This window comes from Alexandromys fortis, unplaced genomic scaffold (assembly GCF_014885135.2).
Source record: "Alexandromys fortis isolate MF-2015 unplaced genomic scaffold, M_Fortis_MF-2015_v1.1 scaffold_95, whole genome shotgun sequence".
In the NCBI taxonomy this organism is placed as follows: domain Eukaryota; kingdom Metazoa; phylum Chordata; class Mammalia; order Rodentia; family Cricetidae; genus Alexandromys; species Alexandromys fortis.
In genome coordinates, this window is record NW_026067990.1 from 4,168,641 (window position 1) to 4,175,751 (window position 7,111).

Consider the following 7,111-nt stretch of genomic DNA (forward strand, 5'->3'; position numbering starts at 1 on the left):
TGTTGTTGTCTTATATGTGACTGAGAATCAGGAGAGACCTCTTTCTCACCGTTTTTACAAAGAGCTACAAATTCCTATGAACATATATGTTTGCACCATAAGATGAATCTTTGTGGATTTATAAAGACTGTGTTATGTGGAAGAAATACTTTCACTTAGGAATGTGTGAGCAGTTGTCATCTGAGAACCTCTTTAAGGTCAAGTTAACTCAATATTTTTACCTCACAAACAGTCTCCTTTTTTAAAAATTTTGAGACATGATCTCACTGAGCAGGCTCGGCTGACCAGGAACTCACTCCATAGACCAGGCTGGCTTCAGACTCTCAGAAACCTCCCTGCCTCTGCTTCCTGAGTGCTGGGATTAAAGGGATGTTCTACCGTGCCTGATTCATTCCACTTCTTTTTAAATATTTTTATTTATGTGTATGTGTGTGCAGCCCCTGCTGAGGCCAGAAAAGAGACTTAGAGTTGGTCGTGAACTGCCTTTTGGGTGCTGGGAACCAAAGCTGCTCCTCAAGAACAGCAAATACTCTTAACTGCTGAGCCGTATCTCTGGCCCCACATTTTCCTTCTTAAAGTTTTTTTTTTAATTATAATTTGCAACATGCATTTGGTACTCATTCACAGCGATAATTGAGTTTCTTGGCCCAGTAGAACTTCTGAAGATGGTGGCTGTTTGGCTCAGGGGCTGGTCCTGTACACAATTAAAACAGCTCTAAAGGTAAGAGTCCAAACTCCGAGAAACTCACACTTGCTAGATAAATAAGCCATTGTTAGATATGAAATGGAAGGGAGAACAGAGATTGCTAACTACACTCTTGTGCAAAATTCCCAAGTATCTAAAGTAGGAGTGAAATATTTATCTTGAACACAAAAGACAATAAATATGCCAGGGACTGGAGGGATGGTTAAGAATGGTGGCTGCCGATGGGGCCCCAGTGCTGAGAGGGAGAAGTGGACACTGGCTTCCATCCATAACCCAGGAGCTAGCTCCAGCTGCCAAGCACTCGCAAAGGAAAAGTTAGTTCTCTCTGATGGAGTCAGTCTTACTGGGTGTATAAACTACACTTGAGGATAGGCCTCATGCCTAGCAGTAGACGGCCAGCACAAAGTGAACCAAATGGTATTTCTGTAGACTTTTTGCCTCCTATTGTTTTGTTTGGGCTTTTTAAAAAAACGTACCGGTCTTTTGTTTGTATATCATGGCTTCTGTTATGTTTTCATGTTTTTTGCTGTTTATGTGTGTGTGTGTGTGTGTATGAGTGTGTGTGTGTTGTATTTGCCTGTTTGTTTTCTAAAGAAGGAGGGGAGGCATGGAGTTTGGTGGGTGTGGAGGATTTGGGAAGAGATGAGGGAGAAACAGCCGTGATCAGACTATACTGTATCAAAGTATTTATTTTCAATTAAAAAATAAAAATGAACACCGGTTGCTATTTCAGAGGACCTGGGCTTGGTTCCCAGTGCCCACATGGCAGTTTACAATGGGCGTAACTCCAATTATAGGGGGTCTGTGTCCACTTCTCGCTTCCATGGCACAGATTAAACATACCATACACATACATGAAGGCAGAACACTCATATGCCTAAAATAAAATAAGCAAATCTTTAAAAGACAATACACCTATATGCAGATGTCTTCAGAAGATAAATGTAAAAAAATAAAAGTAACCATTGTACTGTCAGAAGGGAGACTGATACAGAACCCTACTTTCCTTGTCCCTCTCGTTACAGCTCCGAAGGCTTTCTCACTGATGCTTAGGAAACGGGAAACCAATCAGCACAGAGGACTGACCGCCTAGAGCGAGGGCCTCTTTCTCGGTCCTTACCATACATTGCTTTCCTGATCTGCAAGCTACAGAGACCTCTCTCAGCAACACTTTCTCTCTTCGCTGAGCAGCTTTGTTGTTGTTATACCTTATGCTTATGGGTTCAGAGCTTAATTTTCTTTGCAACCTTGTTCATCCTAGAATTTGTACCTAAATGAGCTAATATTGAAATTTAACATCTCAGACAAGCTGTTGTTCTGGTCACAAGGATTTCATTTCAGCCAGTGGTTCTCCTAGATGTTTTCACGGCTATGCGCTCTTCTCAGTCCTAGATGATAAAGATTAGGAGTAGAACCCTTGGTGCTGGAAATGATGGCCCAGTGGTTAAGACCACGTGGTGCCTCGCCTTACAGCCATATGTAACTCTAGATCCAGAGGATCTGATGCCTCCTTCTGGCCTTCAAAAGAATCTATTATGTACTGTATACACATGTTACATAAACATACATGCAATTAAAGCACCTATAAACATAAAATACAATTTAAAAAATTCTTACCTGGGCTGGCCTCGAACTCATGATTCTCCTGTCTCTGCCTCCTTCAGCAAATCTTACTGGCGTGTGCCACCACAACTGGCTTCTTTGAACCTTTAATAAACAATTAAATCTTTAGAACCATGCTTCCTTTGTTTATAAAATATAAAATTTGAGGGACAGATAATGCTATATAGTATGGGGGATCTGATGCCCTCGTCTTTCCTCCACAGGCACCAGGCATACACGTGATATACATACACAATGCAGGCAAAACACTCACACACAGAAACCAAAATAAATAAAAACTTTCAAAAAGGAACACTTTAGACAGAAATCAATTTAACACTATTTATTTGAGCAAAGAACAACTGCAGAATGGGGTCATGCTCAGACCCAGCGTGATTTATTTGAGAGCTCTGCAGCAGTGTGAGCAGTGAGCCCTGATAACAGAAACAAAAGAACGTGGCAAGACTCCTTCCTTAGTTAAATGGCAGTGGATGGTTCTGATTAGTAATCTCTCCAGTCCCCCACCCCCTTCACACTGGGCTCTAGTATACAAAGGAAGAATCCCTACTCTCATAGACTCCCAGATAGTTTTTTTTTATTTATTTTATTCATTTATTTTTAAACTTATTTTAATTTTATGTGCATTGGTGTTCCTCCTGCATGTATGTTTGTGTGAGGGTGTTGGGTCCCTGGAACTGGTGTTACAGGCAGTTTTGAGCTGCTATGTGGTTGCTGGGAATTGAACCTGGGAAGAGCAGTCAGTGTTCTTAACCACTGAGCCATATCTCCAGCCCCCCAAATGTTTTTTAAACAAAATTTTTATTAATTCTTTGAGAATTTCATGCAAGGTATTTTGATCATACTTATTCACCTTGCCAATCTCCTCCCAAATCCATCTCTACCTCTCTACTCATCCAACTTCACAAGTTCTCCTTTTTTTTAACCCATTGAGTGCAATTTGTACTGCAGAAATACCGCTGCCTGTTGAGCCTGCCCTGCAATGGGGTGGTCATATCCTTTCTGTCTCCTAGAAGCCATCAGTTGCCAGTAGGTTCTCAGCTAGGGGTGGGCTTCATGCCCTTCTCCCCCTCTCCATGCTGGGGTTTTCTGTCTGCCTTGTGCTTGTGTAGGTCTTTTGTGTGCTGTCAAGGTCTCTGTGCGTTCCTATGGGCACTGCCTTGTTTTGTTGTGCCTGCCCTCCAATGATCAAGACCATGGGAGGGGCTGTAGACATTACTTCTCTCTCTCCCAGGGCAGAATTTTAGTAGCAAACCTCATAAACAAGCATGCTTATTTTTGTAATAGAGTTCAAGGAGAAAATATATTTTATGTATAGAGGGATATTTATTAAAGCTTGTACTACATGTGGGTCTTTGTTTAAATTTTAATGAGCTCAGCAGCAAACCATGTCATAGGTGCAGATCTGTAATCATTCTGTAAGTGTAAGGTTGGCAGTGCGTTGGTAAGATTTCTAGACTGGGAACTCCAACTGTCCCATTGCACTGAAGTTGCTTTAATGTTTTAAAAGCACATTTATTTGTGTACTTTCATCTTCACGCCATGGTGTGTGTGTGTGTGTGTGTGTGTGTGTAGGTTAAAATTGTGAGGATTTCTTCTTTCTTTCCATAATCTTGGTCCTGGGGATAGAATTAAGGTGGGCAGGCTGGGTAGCAGTTGCCTTTATCCACTGAGTCATCCTACCAGCCCTGAAGCAGCTTTTTGAATGCAAGTCTGTGGAATCAGGAATTTCCCTATTTCTGTCACTTACCTCTCACCCCAAAGGGTCGCTCTTGGATTACAGGGAGATGCTCTGGCCTGATCCAAAGACCTCTGCCGTGTTCTGTGACGTGTGGAAAAAGTGCCTTGACCCGATTTCAGTAACTGGTGTTTCTTTGTAGATTTTTGAATGAAAGCCTCTGCTACCCTTACCTTTATTAGAAGTTGTGATTAATGAAACAAATCTGATGGACAGGATGAAAAAGGTCTGCTTGAAACTGTGGGAGGGAAGGAGGAGACAGATCTGTGGATGTGGAATGGTTGGAAAGAATGTGTTCCCAGTATTCCCACAGTCTTTTTTTTCCCCTGCTACAAATCCTTCAACAGCCTCTATGGTTGACAGAAGAGTCTAGATGTTTGTGGTCATAACTGAGATTTCTAGATGGCATAAGTCTCGCATTGAAAAAAAGCGCTCTGATTGCTGTCCACAGACAGGCCTGTCAGCAACTGTAATGTTTGCCTGGTTTGCATAGCTGCACGACATTGGTAGCCATCCAGCTCCAGTGGGCCTTTGAAGGCCTCTTGGAGCTCCCAGATAGCTTCTGCAGTAGCCTGTAGTCTCCTAGTGTGGCCCTTGTTTACTTCCCCAGCATGATCTCAAAGTCTAAAGTGCTACTGTGCTGGAGTTGTGTGCCAGATGCCACCGAAAAACATACTCTACAAGTCAAATGGCACATCTGGAAGACCCAGTGCTCACAGCTGGAATAAAAGCCAGACACCAGTCCTGAAGGTTCATATCCATGTCGTTACTGAGTTTCTGCTGTGAGCCAGGGGCTGCAGCTTCAGTTTATCTGACTGCTGCTCTGCCTCCCAGGCTACCTGTGCTTGATTTTATCACTTGCTTCCCACTCAGAAAATCATTAATAAGAATGCCAGGCAGTTTTCACTCCCAGACATTCTGAATAGATTTCCATCAAGCAGATAGCCCTGGCTGCTGTAGGAGAACAGACAGCAGCGCGAGTGTCCTCTAGCTGCAAGCGCTGTGTTTCCCAGTGTAGGAGAGGCACTCTGAACTCCCTTCTAGACTTTGCCATTGCATTACTTGGGCCCAGCCTTCTCTTGACCTCAGTATCCTCATCTGTAAAAGTGCAGTGGATTGGATGGCACTTACTATGCCTCGCATTTTTGACACTCTTATGTTGAAAATATATAGAATTTATAAGGAAGCAGTTTGTAAAGGTTTTTGTTCAGGAGAGTACCCTTTCTTTTTTCCCCTGGCAGAGAAAATCAGACCATATTTGTTCTTGACATTATAAAATGACCAATATTTCAAAGAACTAAAAGCAATCAGATTTAAACAGCAAGGTAAAATGTGTGCTTGATATTAACACACTTTTCTTCACTCAGCAAGAGTTCTATTTTAATCTGTCACTTCCAATATTATACCAGCCTGTTTCAGCCCATTTAGGTTAAGTAGCTACAACAATTTGGAATGTACTAATGACTCTTATATAGTGACTGCATGTGACCTAGGCAGAATCCGTTGAGGCCTTGGCTCTAAGACTGCTGGCTCGTAGGTTCGCTTAAAGGCCCACATGTTTAGAATTGACAACATGTCGCATATGGCTCAGAATGGATTCAATCATTTTGAACACATGGGAGAAAGGGTAATTATGGCTCAGAGGTTCAGAGGCTTAGAATCGCCTCCCTGTGCCACATGGAGAGGCAATGGCTTGAGGTATGAAGCTAGTTCACCACTGCTTCTTTTGTAAAGGATGGTCTCCATGACAACATGACTCTCTTTTTCCAACTGAGCACTGGGGTCGTAGAGCCTTAGTTATTCAAATTTGAAGTAGCATGCTTCATGCACGAGCTAGCATTCTCCTCAAATGTAAAATTGACACTTATAGTGACTCATCTCTCTTCCTCTCCTTTAGTCAATGATAACAGAACTGATTTCTGTAATCTAGGTTTGGTCCCCTTTTAGGGTGCTCAGTGCATGGCTAATTGCTATCACTCCAATCCATCTAACATTTAAAAATCATTTATTTTTATTCATGTGTATCTGCATGTGCAGTGCCCATGGGGGCCAGAAGGGAGCATCACATCTCCTGGAGCTGGAGTTACAAATGGCTGCGAGCCTCTTGATGTGGAGGTGGTAACTGAACCTGGGTCACTGACAAAAAGCAAGTGCTACAGCAAATGCTCTTAATCACTGAGCCATCTCTGGAGCTCCAGCTAACATTTATTGGGAAACTGTTATATCCTAGTGCAGTAGGCACTAGTGGTAATTCACATACTTTTAAGAAACTTTTCAAATGCAAATATACCTATTTCAAAATGTAATCAGCATTATTGGTAATGCTGCACAGGGAATGCCTACTTGAATATTTGTTGAAGGAATGGAGAACAAAAAACTACACATTCTTAACATCTCAAAGGCCTTTGAACTGGGTCCTCTCAAATTCCCTCATACAGATGGAGATATTAATTCCTCAAAGGGTATTGTTGTAGAATTCCCCTCTGTATGCTGTGAATACCATTGGCTAATAAAGAATCTGCTTTGGGCCTATTGCAGTGAAGAATAGGGCAAGGTAAAAATTCCAAGCAGATAGAGGAGGAGAGAGTAGGCAGAGTCAGAGAGAAACCATTTAGTGACAGACAAGACAGACACCGGACACTGCATGGAACCCTTACCTGTAGGACACAACCACATGGAGATACACAGATTAATAGAAATGGGTTAATTTAAGATGTAAGAGATAGCTAAAAATATGCACAAGCTAATAGACCAAACAGTGTTTTAATTAATACAGTTTCTGTGTGATTATTTTGGGTCTGTGCGGCTGGGAAATGAATGAGCAGCTTCCACCTACAGGGTATATGACTTATCCAACGACACACACATAGTTCATTAGACCTGCAAGTGGATTCAGGGCATTGTTCTCTTCAGATGTAGTGCAAATCTCATGAAGTTGGGGGACATTGAAGCATAAAGACAGTATTACATATTTCATCAGATGCATTCTTTTCAGGATTTTGCTGATTGTGTTCTTTGGGCTATGCCTCTAAATGATTTAACAAGAA